Source organism: Mesoplodon mirus, assembly GCF_964341445.2.
Source record: "Mesoplodon mirus genome assembly, chromosome: X".
Taxonomy (NCBI): domain Eukaryota; kingdom Metazoa; phylum Chordata; class Mammalia; order Artiodactyla; family Ziphiidae; genus Mesoplodon; species Mesoplodon mirus.
In genome coordinates, this window is record NC_138981.1 from 34986734 (window position 1) to 35002512 (window position 15779).

Below are 15779 nucleotides of genomic sequence, written 5' to 3' on the forward strand. Positions count from 1 at the left end.
AAAGGGGTCGATCCTCCAAGAAGACATAACAATCCTCAATGTGCATGCACATAACAACAAAGTGTTAAAATATATTTGGCAAAACCTGACAGACCTGCAAGGAAAAGTAGATGAATCCCTTATTATAGTTGCAGACTTTAACACTCCTCTAACAGAAATGGACAGATCCCGCAGGCAGAAATTTAGTAAGTACATAGTCAAACCCTACAGCACCATCAATCAATTGGATATAATTGATATCTAAAGACTACTTCATCCAACAACAGCAGAATTCACAACTTTCTCTAGCTTGATGGAATATGCACCAAAATAAACCACATTCTGGAACATAAAACACAACCTTAACAAATTTAAAAGAATAGAAATCATACAGTGTCTGCTCTCAGACCACAATGGAATTACACTAGAAATCAGTTAACAGTAAGATAACTGCAAAATCCCAAAATATATGCTGATTAAACAACTGACTTCCAAACAACATATGGGTCAATGAAGAACTCTCAAAATAAATTTTAAAATATTTTGAACTAAATGAAAATGAAATGCAACTTACCAGACACTATGGAATGCAGTAAAAGCAGTGCTTAGAGGGAAATTTATAGCATTGAATGCATATATTAAAAAAGAAGAAATATCTAAAATTAACAATCTAAGGTTCCACCTTAGGAAACCAGAAAAGAACCAATTAAATTCAAAGTAAGCAAAAGAAGAGAAGTAAAATAATATCAATGAAATTGAAAACAAGAAATCAACAAAGTAAAACCTAAACCTGATTCTTTGAAAAAATCTTTAAATTTGGTAAACTTCTAGCCAAGCTAAGAAAAAAAAAGACAAATTACAATATGAGAAATGAAATAATATATGTATAACTGATTCACTTTGTTATAAAGCAGAAACTAACACACCATTGTAAAGCAATTATACTCCAATAAAGATGTAAAAAAATAATAAAATAAAATAAATAAAAAGATATGGATTAAATTTGGTTTAAAAAAAAAGACATCACAACAGATTGCATGGAGACATTAAAAGGTTAATAAAAGATTATTATGAACAAATCCATGACCACAAATTTTATAACCTAGATTAAACAAACCAATTCCCTGAAAGAGTCAATCTGCCAAAACTTACACAAGAATACAGTATGAATAGGCCTATATATATTAAAGAAATTAAATCAAAATTAATAACCTTCCAAAACAGAAAGCAACAGGCCCAGATGGGCTCACTTGAGAATTCTATCAAACCCCTAAGGAGAAATTATACCAATTTTCTACAATCTCTTCCAGAAGATAGAAACCAAACCAAGGGAATACTTCCTAACTCATGAGGCCAGAATTACCCTAATACCAAAACCAAAGACATTACAGGAAAAGAAAACTACAGACTAGTATCTCTCATGAACATACATTCAAAAATCTCAAGAAAAGATTAGCAAATCAAATGCAACAATGTATAAAAAAGATTACACACCATAACCAAGAGAGATTTATCCCATGTATGCAAGGCTGATTCAACATTTGAAGATCAATTAATGTAATCCATCACATCAATAAGCTAAAGAAGAAAAATAATATGATCTTATCAGTAGATGCAGAAAAAGGACTTGACAAAATCCAACACCTATTCATGATTAAGAACTCTCAGAAAATTAAAAATAGAGGGAAACTTCCTCAATGTGTTAAGGATATCTACAAACAACCTACAGCTAACATCATACTTAATAAGGAGACACTCAAAGCTTTCCAACTAAGATAAGGAACAAAGAAATAATGTGCCCTTTCACCACTCCTTTCCAAGTTATACAGACTGGTAAGTAAGAAATCAAATGTTCACAGATGGCATTATCATCAATGTAGAAAATCCAAAAGAATCAACAACAACAACAACAAAAAACCTCCTGGAACTAACAAGCAATGACAGAAATGTTGCAAGATACAACATTAATATGCAAAAGTTAATCAATTTCCTATATACCAGCAATAAATAAGTGGAATTTGAAATTTAAAATATATTACCATTTACATTAGCACTCCCCCCCCAATGAATTACTTATGCATAAATCTAAAAAAATTTGTACAAAATCTGTATGAGGAAAATTCCTCATAATTGTGACAAAAGATATCAAAGAACTAAATAAATGGAGAATTATTCCATGTTCATGGATAGAAAGACTCAGTAGTGTCAAGATGTCAGTTTTTCCCAGGTTGATCAACAGATTCAACACAATCTCAGTCAAAATCTAGCAAGTTATTTGGTGGATATCAACAAACTTATTCCAAAATTTATATGGAGAGGCAAAAGACCTAAAAGAGTCAACTCAGTACTGAAGGAGAACAAAGTCAGAAGACTGACTCAACCCAATTTACAGAATTACAATAAAGGTACAGTAATCAAGAGACTGTGGTATTGAGAAAGAACACAAATAAATCAATGAAATAAAACAGAGAGCCCAGAAAAAAGACACAAATAAATATAGTCAACTGATTGTTAACAAAGGAGCAAAGGCAACATAATGGAGCAAAGAGAGTCTTTTCACCAAATGGTGCTATAACAACTGAACATCCACCTAAAAAAAAAAAAAGAATCTAGACACAGACTTTACACCCTTCACAAAATTTAACGCAAAATGGATCAAAGACCAAATGTAAAATACAAAACTATAAAAATCCTGAAAGATAACATAGGAGAAAACCTAATTGGCCTTAGATATGGCAATGACTTTTAGATGCAACACTAAAGGCATGATCTGTGGAAGAAATAAATTGATAAGCTGGATTTCATTAAAGTTAAAAACTTCTGCTCTGTGAAAGATAATGTTAAAAGGATGAGAAGACAAACCACAGTCTGAGAGGAAATACTTTCAACATAGACATCTGATAAAGGAGTGTTATCCAAAATATACCAAAAAACTCTTAAAACTCAATAAGAAAATTAACAAACTGATTTTTAAAATTGGCAAACAGTGACAGCTTTACTTCTTGTTTTCCGATTTGGATTCCTTATATTTCTTTTTCTTCTCTAATTGCTGTGCCTAAAACTTCCAAAACTATGTTGAATAATACTGGTGAGAGTGGGCAACCTTGTCTTGCTCCTGATCTTAGGGGAAATGCTTTCAGTTTTTCACCACTGAGGATGATGTTGGCTGTGGGTTTGTCATATATGGCCTTTATTACGTTGAGGAAAGTTCCCTCTATGCCTACTTTCTGCAGGGTTTTTATCATAAATGGGTGTTGAATTTTGTGGAAAGTTTTCTCTGCATCTATTGAGATGATCATATGGTTTTTCTCCTTCAATTTGTTAATATGGTGTATCACATTGATTGATTTGCGTATATTGAAGAATCCTTGCATTCCAGGGATAAACCCCACTTGATCATGGTGTATGATCCTTTTAATGTGCTGTTGGATTCTGTTTGCTAGTATTTTGTTGAGGATTTTTGCATCTATGTTCATCAGTGATATTGGCCTGTAGTTTTCTTTCTTTGTGACATCTTTGTATGGTTTTGGTATCAGGGTGATGGTGGCCTCATAGAATGAGTTTGGGAGTGTTCCTCCCTCTGCTATATTGTGGAAGAGTTTGAGAAAGATAGGTGTTAGCTCTTCTCTAAATGTTTGATAGAATTTGCCTGTGAAGCCATCTGGTCCTGGGCTTTTGTTTGTTGGAAGATTTTTAATCACAGTCTCAATTTCAATGCTTGTGATTGGTCTGTTCATATTTTCTATTTCTTCCTGGTTCAGTCTTGGCAGGTTGTGCATTTCTAAGAATGTGTCCATTTCTTCCAGGTTGTCCATTTTATTGGCAGAGTTGCTTGTAGTAATCTCTCATGATCTTTTGTATTTCTGTAGTGTCAGTTGTTACTTCTCCTTTTTCATTTCTAATTCTATTGATTTGAGTCTTCTTCCTTTTTTTCTTGATGAGTCTGGCTAATGGTTTATCAATTTTGTTTATCTTCTCAAAGAACCAGCTTTTAGTTTTACTGATCTTTGCTATCGTTTCCCTCATTTATTTCTCATTTATTTCTGATCTGATCTTTATGATTTCTTTCCTTCTGCTAACTTTGGGGTTTTTTTGTTCTTCTTTCTCTAACTGCTTTAGGTGTAAGGTTAGGTTGTTTATTTGAGATGTTTCCTGTTTCTTAAGGTAGGATTGTATTGCTATAAACTTCCCTCTTAGAACTCCTTTTGCTGCGTCCCATAGGTTTTGGGTCGTCGTGTCTCCATTGTCATTTGTTTCTAGGTACTTTTTGATTTCCTCTTTGACTTCTTCAGTGATCACTTCATTTTTAAGTAGTGTATTGTTTAGCCTCCATGTGTTTGTATTTTTTACAGATCTTTTCCTGTAATTGAGGTCAAGTCTCATAGCGTTGTGGTCGGAAAAGATACTTGATACAATTTCAATTTTCTTAAATTTACCAAGGCTTGATTTGTGACCCAAGATATGATCTATCCTGGAGAATGTTCCATAAGCACTTGAGAAAAATGTGTATTCTGTTGTTTTTGGATGGAATGTCCTATAAATATCAATTAAGTCCATCTTGTTTAGTGTATCACTTAAAGCTTGTGTTTCCTTATTTATTTTCATTTTGGATGATCTGTCCATTGGTGAAAGTGGGGCGTTAAAGTCCCCTACTATGAACGTGTTACTGTCGATTTCCCCTTTTATGGCTGTTAGTATTTGCCTTATGTATTGAGGTGCTCCTATGTTGGGTGCATAAATATTTACAATTGTTGTATCTTCTTCTTGGATCGATCCCTTGATCGTTATGTAGTGTTCTTCTTTGTCTCTTGTAACAGTCTTTATTTTAAAGCCTATTTTGTCTGATATGAGAATTGCTACTCCAGCTTTCTTCTGATTTCCATTTGCATGGAATATCTTTTTCCATCCCCTCAATTTTAGTGTGTATGTGTCCCTAGGTCTGAAGTGGGTCTCTTGTAGACAGCATATATATGGGTCTTGTTTTTGTATCCATTCAGCCAGTGTGTCCTTTGGTGGGAGCATTTAATCCATTTACATTTAAGGTAATTATCGATATGTATGTTCCTATTCCCATTTTCTTAGTTGTTTTGGGTTCGTTATTGTAGGTCTTTTCCTTCTCTTGTGTTTCTTGCCTAGAGAAGTTCCTCTAGCATTTGCTGTAAAGCTGGTTTGGTGGTGCTGAATTCTCTCAGCCTTTCCTTGTCTGTAAAGGTTTTAATTTCTCCATCAAATCTGAATGAGATCCTTGCTGGGTAGAATAATCTTGGTTGTAGGTTTTTCTCCTTCATCGCTTTAAATATGTCCTCCCTTGTCACTCCCTTCTGGCTTGCAGAGTTTCTGGTGAAAGATAAGCTGTTAACCTTATGGGGATTCCCTTGTGTGTTATTTGTTTTTCTTCCCTTGCTGCTTTTAATATGCTTTCTTTGTATTTAACTTTTGACAGTTTGATTAATATGTGTCTTGGCGTGTTTCTCCTTGGATTTATCCGGTATGGGACTCTCTGTGCTTTCTGGACTTGATTAACTATTCCTTTCCCATATTAGGTAAGTTTTCAACTATAATCTCCTCAAATATTTTCTCAGTCCCTTTCTTTTTCTCTTCTTCTGGGACCCCTATAATTCGAATGCTGGTGCGTTTAATGTTGTCCCAGAGGTCTCTGAAATGTGCAAATGAAGCAACTGGCAAAGGATTAATCTCCAAAATTTACAAGCAGCTCATGCAGCTCAATAACAAAAAAACAAACAACCCAATCCAAAAATGGGCAGAAGACCTAAATAGACATTTCTCCAAAGAAGATATACAGATTGCCAACAAACACATGAAAGAATGCTCAACATCATTAATCATTAGAGAAATGCAAATCAAAACTACAATGAGATATCATCTCACACCGGTCACAGTGGCCATCAACAAAAAATCTAGAAACAATAAATGCTGGAGAGGGTGTGGAGAAAAGGGAACCCTCTTGCACTGCTGGTGGGAATGTAAGTTGATACAGCCACTATGGAGAACAGTATGGAGGTTCCTTAAAAAACTACAAATAGAACTACCATATGACCCAGCAATCCCACTACTGGGCATATACCCTGAGAAAACCATAATTCAAAAAGAGTCATGTACCACAGTGTTCACTGCAGCTCTATTTACAATAGCCAGGATACGGAAGCAACCTAAGTGTCCATCAACAGACGAATGGATAAAGAAGATGTGGCACATATATACAATGGAATATTACTCAGCCATAAAAAGAAACGAAATTGAGTTATATGTAGTGAGGTGAATGGACCTAGAGTCTGTCATACAGAGTGAAGTAAGTCAGAAAGAGAAAAACAAATACCGTATGCTAACACATATATATGGAATTTAAGAAAAAAAAAAAGGTCATGAAGAACCTAGGGGTAAGATGGGAATAAAGACACAGACCTACTAGAGAATGGACTCTGAGAGAGTGGCATGGACATATATACACTACCAAACGTAAAATAGATAGCTAGTGGGAAGCAGCCGCATAGCACAGGGAGATCAGCTCGGTGCTTTGTGACCACCTAGAGGGGTGGGATAGGGAAGGTGGGAGGGAGGGAGGGATACGCAAGAGGGAAGAGATATGGGAACATATGTATATGTATAACTGATTTGCTTTGTTATAAAGCAGAAACTAACGTACCATTGTAAAGCAATTATACTCCAATAAAGATGTTAAAAAAATAAAATAAAAATAAAAAATGGGCAAAAGATCTGAACAGACACCTCAAGAAAGAAAATATACAGATGGCAAGTAAGCATATGAAAAGATGTTTAATATCTTATATCATTGGTGAGTTCCAAATTAAAGCAATGAGATATTACTACACACCTATTTGAATGACCAAAATCCAAAACACTGAAAAAATCAAATGCTAGTGAAGATGTGGAACAACAGGAATTCTCATCCATTGTAGGTGGAGAGGCAAAATGGTACAGCCACTTTGGAATACAAACTGGCAGTTTCTTACAAAGTTAAACATACTCTTATCATATGATCCAGCAAAATTGTGTCCACAAAAAAACCTACACATAGATGTTTACAGCAGCTTTATTCACAACTGTCAAAACCTGGAAGCAACCAAGATGTCCTTCAGTAAGTTAACGGATAAATTGTGATATAGCCAGACAATTGAATATTATTCAGCACTGAAAAGAAATGAGCTATCAAGCCATGAAAAGACATGGAGGAAAGTAACGCATATTGCTGTGTGAAAGAAGCCAATGTAAAAAGTTCACATACTGTGGAATTCCAACGATATGACATTCTAGAAAAGGTAAATCTATGGAAACAGTAAGAAGACCAGGGTTGCCAGGGGTCAACAGGCAGAGCCAGAGGATTTTTAGGGCAGCAAAACTATTCTGTATGATGTTACAATGGTAGATGCATGTCATTAGACATTTATCCAAACCCACACAATGTACAACACCAAGAGTGAACTCTAATGTAAACAATGGACTTTAGGTGATAATGATGAGTCAGCGCAGGTTCACTGCTTATAACAAGGGTACCACTATGTTGCAGGATGTTCAGTGGGAGAGTTCGTGTGTGTTTGGGGGTATATGGGAACTCTGTATTTTCTGCTCAATTTTGCTGTGAACCTAAAATGCTCTAAAAAACAGTTTATTAATGTTTTTAAAGCAAAGGAGTAACCCTTTCTCTTTCCTTGTAATGATTTGCTCCATTCCCAGAGCTTCCTGTCCACCCATGCCACTTTCCTGAATTCCACCTGGATATCAGTCATCTCAGACTCAGCATGCCTAGTACTGAATTCTTGGTCTTCCTTCTCTCAAATTTTCTTCTCCAACAATCTTCTATGTCTCACTAAATGGCTACTCCATCCTTCTAGCTGTTCAGATCAAAATCCTCGGCGTCATCCCTGACTCTCATGCTTCGTCACATTCCCCTTCCAATTCCACTTCCAATAAGTGAGCAGGAAATCTGATCACTTATCATACCTCCAGCATTATACTGTCTTGGTCCGAGCCACCACAACCTCTCCTCGAATTGGTCTCTTCTGTTCTTGCTCCCCTTATAATCTATTCTCCACAAAGCACTCAGATTGATCCTTGCAAAAAATAAATCAGATCACATCATTTCACTCTTCAAATGCTTCATGGCTTTCCTTCTCACTCAATAACCTTACAATGTCCTCTCACAATGAGCTGAATAGCCCTACATGCTCTTCCCACCCTCCAACACACCTTCTTACTTATCTGACCCTGTTTCTTATTATTCATCCCCACTCATTCATGCTACTCTAACCACAAGGACTGTTTTGTGATTCCTAGCAAAAAGGTCTCAAAAAGGTACCACCTCAGGACCTCTATACTTGCTGTGCTGTGTGCCCAGAAAGCTCTTCCTCCAAATAAATGGTTTTCTCATCTCTTACAAGTCTTTGCTGACAGCGAAGTCTTCCCTGATCACCACCCTCCAACAGACTCTATTCACCTATTGGTGAATACCTATAGATGCTCCACTATTCACTTTCCCTACTTTGTATTTCTCCAGAGAATGCAACACTTTATAAATTTACATACATACACACATATACATATGTATGTATACACACACACACACACACAGAGTGCACATGCACACTTATATTTTATTTATTTTGTTTATTATCTTCCTCCCTCAAATAGGATGTGAGCTCCTTGAGGACAGAAATTTCAATAAAATACAAATATTTTATTCACTGCTGTATCCTTAGTTCTTAGAACAATGCCTGGCAATTGAGAGGCACACAAACATTTGTTGAATAATAATCATATAAATACTTATGATATGTCATCTTATGGCAAGGGCTGGGGCAACAGCATTACAGCCCAGCATGTCGAGACTTAATTTCAAAAAATTCTTCTAAATGCGAAAAGTTGTGGAAAAACACAACTGTGTAACCATTAGAGGTAGCTGGAGTAGCTGAACTGACTAGTTTATTTACCAGCATTACTAACCTTGAAAAATCCATAGAGTTCATGGACTATTTAAGTTCCACTGAACAGTAGTGTGCAAACAACCTCCCTTAAGGAGTGTTCCTTCAACTTCTCTGCTCTCTACCTTTAGATTTATTTTTCTTCACTCATTCTTTTCTCTTCTGTTCTCTTGGTGCCCGATTCTATTCCCTCCTGCCCTCTGGCTCCAGTTCTCTATTTCATCAATTTTATCCCCTTAGCATTACACCTTCAAACACTCCAGCAGGCTTTTTACCTCTTTTTACACATTCCTGTTTCCTTGATCCCTTAAAATTCTCAAACTCCAGTTTTTTTCTTCCCTTCTCACTTCATCAACAATTTACCAAACACTTGGTTTATTTTCACTGCTTCTACTTCCTGACCATCATTGTTCAAAGAAGTGGTTCTTAACCAGGATGTACATGAAAATCTTCTGGAATTTTTTCATGCCCAGGTTCCACACACTGAAATTCTGACTTGATGAGTTTGCATTGGGGGGAAGGGCACTCAACATAAGTATGCTAGTGAAAACAACTCCCTAACAGAGTCTAATGCACACCCTAGATTAAGAACCATTACCTCAAATACCTGTCATATGTTTTTTCTGGTCATAATAATGATAATATTCCACCAATTGAGGAGTATAATTAAATCAACCCTCTGTATCTGACACACATGAAAAACAAACAAAAAGGCTCCTGGTCACCAAATCCAACTGTGTTCTCTTAGTTTTATCCTTTCCAAACTTTACAAGATATTTGATACCACCAGCTTTTAAGCATGCTCCTCTCTTTGATAACTTTTTGGTCTTTTATTTTTTTTGGTCTCCTTTCCTCCCTGCCAATTTGTCTTAATCCACCTAGATCAGTGCCTCTCAATGTGATCCAAGGGTCAGCAGCATTACTATCATTTGGAAACTTGTAAGAAATGAAAACTCCTCAGGCCCCATCCCAGATATCAGAAACTCTAGGGATGGGGCCCAGAAATCTACGCATTCTTGTGATTATTATGCATGCTGATGCTTGGGAACCACTGTGCTAAGCCACCTGTTTTAGAAATAGGGGAGGAATCTACAATCACAGGACTGAAGCTCGAACAGAGTAGGTGTCAGTATATCCAAATTTTGAAGTTAATTGCTAGTGAAACTATAGTACTTGTCATAAGAAATGGCAAGGTGGCATTCGTGTGACTTTCTTCACCCCGCCCCCAGGAATGTGTCCGATAGCTACCACTATTAGGGCAATTAGTATGTGCTAGATATTATGGTAAGCTGTTAATACACTTGATCTCACTTATCAGGTGTTATAATTATCATTTTTACAGATGAGGAAGCTGACACTTAGAGAAAGATTTTTAACATCTTGCCTCCAAATTTCACGCCCTTGACCACCATATTATTGTCTCCTGCAAAGAGTGGGAAAGAAGGAGTCTTGGACAGAATCCTAAGAAGACCCAGTAGAAGTGACTGAGGTTGACTGGTCAAAGAATGAGAGGAAAAACCAGAAATAAGGGAGGAAGTCTAGGTGAGGAAAGTTTTAAGTAGGAAGCCTTAATCACAGTAGTTGGGAATTTTTTGTGTGTGTTTTTTCAGTGAATCTACAGACCACAGAGGATGTAGAACTTTTTTCAAAATGTTTTATGGGGCTTCCCTGGTGGCGCAGTGGTTGAGAGTCCACCTGCCAATGCAGGGGACACGGGTTCGTGCCCCGGTCCGGGAGGATCCCACATACCGCAGAGTGGCTGGGTCAGTGAGCCATGGCCGCTGAGCCTGTGCTCCGCAACGGGAGAGGCCACAACAGTGAGAGGCCCGCGTACCGCAAAAAAAAAAAAAAAAGAAAAGAAAATGTTTTATGGCGACTACTCATTCTGTCTGATTCCCAAGTTTTACTGACAAAAACCAGACACTAACTTGGAGTGTTTTGGGGGGAACAGTGGTTAATATTATATATATTTTTAAAAAGTGACATGAAGAAAAAGAGCTTTTACATATAGGTGGAGAGGGGATAAATTAAGTGAGGGGAGAAACCTTACAAGTTTCCTAAGAGTCAGAATAGGTTTTCTGCTTTGCAGGCACAGAAGCCTGGAGTAACCAAGTAGTCAATCCTGACTCATTTTAAAAACTAAAGTATCAATTTTCTTCACTTATTTGCTCACGGTATTCTCTGCGATGGGTAAATCCACCTAGCAGACGAAAGCTAGGTGTAGGGGTGATGAGCTTGAGTGGTAAGGGGCCAGAGGAAGATAATCCCTGTTATGAGCCGGAGGTGACTAGAAGGCCAGTGATGCTGCTGCAGTGAAGAGAACTGGCTGGCAGAAATAGGACAAACCGATTGAGGGCACTCTAAAGTGAAGAGACTCATTAGCCAAATACTCAAATCACCTTTCGGTTTAGGAGGAGTATAATGCAATTGACTAGTCTCGCTAATTAGTCTAATAGGTTACAGCTTCTTTAGTTACATTAGCTTTCATAAGATACCATCTGGCCAGCTTAATCTGCTTACAAATTTCCTAAATTCCAGCAGCACCTTATTTGTGTCTTTCTACAAATGATTAATCTTCGTTTCATGTTGACTTTTCACTTGTTTCAGTGTCAGAAGTTGACCTTTTAAAAGGTCTTTTGGCCTTTTTCTGATGTCTATTTTGTCGATATCCGCAAAGTTTTTGCACCTCTTTTAGAAGGATAATCCACAGACTAATTCATGGGAACATATTTCCATACTTGTTTCTTATCCATATTCCAAATAATGTTGTTCAAATACTAAATATAATTTCAGCATTCTGAATTTCTTCCATTACCCCATGAACTTTATGTGATACGAATTACTATCTTTCCAACAGCACTTATTAACATCTAACTGTATTCATTAGGCACTTAGTACCTACCCAGCAGCCCTAGGTACTGGGATAACACAGAAGACTGAGGTTCCAGTAGCAAGAGAGAAATAAGGCCAGTAGTATCAGTTTAGCAGAAAAGGGGGGTGACTAATTCATTCTGATGGATCTGGCAATTTTTCCAAGTGGTGAATTGGGCTGAGTCTGAAGGGATGAATAGGAGTTCATTAGCCACTGGAAAAGGGAAGTATCCCTAACACCTCCCTCCCCAAATCTGGTAATGTTAGTGGCATTTAACTTAAAATAACAGTAAAAGAAAGAATAAAATGACAATAACACAAGAAGAAATCGTGCTCACTTCATGACTTGGGGGTTGGAGGCGGGACTGAGCCTTTAAACACACTTCAGATCTGAAAGTAAATGTTTATAAAACAGGATTCACAATCGAGGGAAAGGGGTGGAGGAGGAAGAAGTTCAGTTTGTTTTATTGTATTAAGTTAAACAAATGAGTATAAATATCAACATCTATGCTTGGGAACACATACTAATTTCCATAAAGATCCTAAGCTTGAAAATGAAAGCCTCAGAACCTTATCTAAAATTACAATATTTGCCCTGATGTTTTATATCCCCAATATCATTTTTAAGGGTTCTAAAGTGAATCTGCTGAAGAACTTTCAGCATCTACACACACACACACACACACACACACACACACACACACACACAAAATAATCCACTCTTGATTGAAACAATCAACCACACCCTAACCAACTTCCACTTACTCTGACTTTCACACCTCCACATCCTTCAAAGTTTGGCTTAATTTATACTATGACTATCTCAAAGCATTAATTTAGCTCTAAGTTTTGACACTCCACCTCTTCATCCTTCCGTTCAATTATTTCCCCTTAAATTCCATTAATTTCGCCCTTCTCCTTAAGGGACACTTAGAAAATACATCAACAGCACTATTACAAAACCAATGGCTGCAGCCAGTCTGAACACACACACTCATTTCCACTCACATCCCTCTCGAGGCTGTTTCTACCACTGATCAAAATCAGCGGACCAGGAAGGAGGGAAAAGCTGAGCCAGGAGGGTTGTTCCCTTCCTTCCACTCCCCCCAAGCCTGCCCCCCCGCTCCCCCTTCCCCCAGGGCCGCACCGCGACCTCGTGCCCCCCCTCCACCGACCCGCCCCCGCTGTCACCAGCCACTGCCTAGAAAACAGTCATAGCCTTTGTTAAAACGTCCATGAGCACAATGTACCAGAAGACGGACACATTCCCGGGGGCGGGGTGAAGAAAGTCACACGAATGCCACTCCCTCCTTGGCACAAGCTTGGGGCGACAGCCCACCTCCTCCAAATCCTCTCCCCCCGCGACGCGGAATGTTCCTGGCAACTCTGCACTCCGAGACGGCAGCGCGGGGGAAGGGACGGGCCCGGGACGCCCGCCGCTCAGGGGCACCAAGCGGGGGTACTGAACTTGAAGCTGGGACACCCTCCAGCGCCCTTGGCGAGGCTCCCGGTTCTGCCAAGCCTGAGTCTGGACTTCCAGCCTCTGGAGCCCTTTCCTTCAATTTCTCCTCACACATACCCTCTCCCGCTCCCGCCACCACGCACTCAGCTCCCCACGCGGCCGGGGCCGGACACTGTCCGGCAGCGCGGCCAGCCCCGCTGCCGCACCTCTGGCAGGTTTCTCCTTATGGGGCCGACGTCTCCCCGGGCCGCCACCCGCACACACTCCGAACCCTCCCCGGACGCCCGCCCGAACCACGTTCCCCGGCTGCGAGCCCCGCGCCGCCACCACACTCACCGCGCGCCCCGCGCCACTACTCCGCGCTCTGCCGGCCGCCAACCGCGCCTGCGCCTTCCCACCGCCGCCGAGCCCAGGAGGAGCCAGGAGCCGACGGGAAGGGCGGGGGGAAGCGGCGGGGGCGGGGCCAGGGCGGAGTTAGGCAGGGGAGGGGAGGGGCAAGGCAGGGTGGGAAACAGAGGGGCGGGGCCTCCGCTGCCTAGGTTCGGAAGACTTAGCGCTCAGGGCACCGCGTTAGAGCTTTCCACTCTTGAGATCTGTTATAAATAACACTGGCAAGAGAAGTCGTCGAGGCCCCTGGGTGCACCCCACGCACATTCACACTCCAGAAAGCCCAGCTTGGCGCGGGGCCAAGCTAGCCAGCCCTCTGCGTCAGCACGCCTCTCCCTGGACCCACCCTAGATCCTCGCGGGCCTTTCACCCTTTTACATGCCTACCTCCCCACACACTATTCCACCCACTGGCCTCTCTCCTCATCGCGCGGTGTCCTCAGTCCATGGTAAGCGGCATGGAAATTTCTCACCCACAAACCGCCTATGCAGGGCACCCTAGTTAACATGTCTCTGCTGTGTGAGCCCAGAACGTGGTTGGTGACTTTCCAACCGTTGCCCACTGTTACAGTTCAGCCCTTTCCCTGAGAACAAACTCTTCTGCTGTTCTGGCCTTTTGCTGACAACATCTGCTTTTTCTTAAAAAAAAAAAAAAAAAAAAAGTCTTGAACAAACCTACCCGAATATCTTGGGGAGAAGAACACATGTTGTCAAATAATACCCATTATTGACCCTGCTTTTTAGGGAGCTACCTCAGAATTTGAGCCTTCTTAAAAGCCCCTCTGAGAAACAGAATATTCAGCCTGTGTTGTCCTGTGAATTTTGCTCTATTGGTTTCAGGTTTTCTGGCAGTTAGCATTTTAAGAAGCCTAACTTGATTATTATTCCATGCTGCATGCGTGCTTACTTTTAAGTTCTGTACTTTTCTGTTTAAAATCTGGTAAGCTGTGGTATCTCACATGCCTTCAGACCAGCTATTAAAACAAACACACCTGAGTGAATCCAAAGTGAATTGGCCTGTGGGCCTGAAGTGATTTATTCCAAATTAGTTTTCCTTTCTTCTTTTTACTTTAGTTATGATGGAACTAAGAAACATTTGGCTTATTAAGAATAATAGAATTGCCACAGGGCCACACCAATAGTCCTTCCCAGCAAGTATTTTGACCGAAAAGGGAAAGAAACATTTTTGGGGAGAGACTGGTCATTGCCCTTAGAGATTTGAATATCCTGAAATTCTTCCCATTAACCTTTGTGATTCTTCTGTTTGTGTATTTTACAAACCAGACTTTCTGAACTCATTTCTGTTTTGCTTTTGTCAAATAAGCATAGGGGGACTGCAGTAAGAACAGACTGCAAGAGGGTATGTATACTGTTAAATGCAGACAGACTCTGTAGGCTGAATAAATCTGTAAGTGCCTGGAAGTAGGACCTTGTCCTAGTTACTTCACTGGTAAAATGTTTTACATACAGAAGGTGCTAAAAGAAAAAACAACAATAACACTGTGTTAATAAAGATAATTTTTGCATCTTAGTAGATGCAGATATATGTTTGTTCACTTTCATTTGATTACGGATTTATTTTCTTATTTTATGTCTGAATTTGTCTGAATATTTTGATTGAAGTGACGAAAACCAAAATGAAGTAGCTTACGCAAAAAGAGAAAGTTATTGTGTAACCCAAGTTGCGAAAGGGTAAGTCTATGATTGGCCCTAAGAATAAGTGGAACCAGTAACTGAATGCTTCAAATTCCAGATTAGGCTCTCAACCCTGCCTCTCTTGGAAGGGGTCACTCTTCAGAACCTCCAAGTCATGTTCTGTACACTTGGAACCATGGCTTCGGACAAATTGTGGGCTCACATCTACCAAGGTGTCAGCAGACAGAAAGTACCTCTCTTCCCGAAGTTTCAATTTTTAGAACACCAGATAAAGAGCATGATTGGGTGAGGCTGAGTCATATAACCATTCTTGGAGAGAAAGTGCAGGTGGGACATAAGAATGGTACCCCCCAGTAGAAACTCAGAATTGGAGGGAAAAAATGAAGAGAAAATTTCTAAATGAAAACAAAAGGTAGAAGGAGATGCTGTCTTCAGAAGAGAAGTGCTAGAGAGACCAAAAAAAAAAAA

General features: G+C 39.5%; 1 protein-coding gene across 3 annotated transcripts in view; it reads right to left on the bottom strand.

Moving 5' to 3' along the window:
• The window catches only part of PRRG1 (proline rich and Gla domain 1), a 148754-nt gene extending 135079 nt beyond the window's left edge, over positions 1 to 13675 (bottom strand). For 2 of the 3 annotated variants that reach the window (XM_082609431.1, XM_082609429.1), the window contains exon 1: positions 13606 to 13675. The gene's annotated coding sequence lies outside the window, so the exon portion shown is untranslated. The remainder of the gene's footprint in view (positions 1 to 13605) is intronic. The other variant, XM_082609430.1, reaches the window with a different exon arrangement.
• Between the last annotated feature and the right edge of the window lie 2104 nt (positions 13676 to 15779).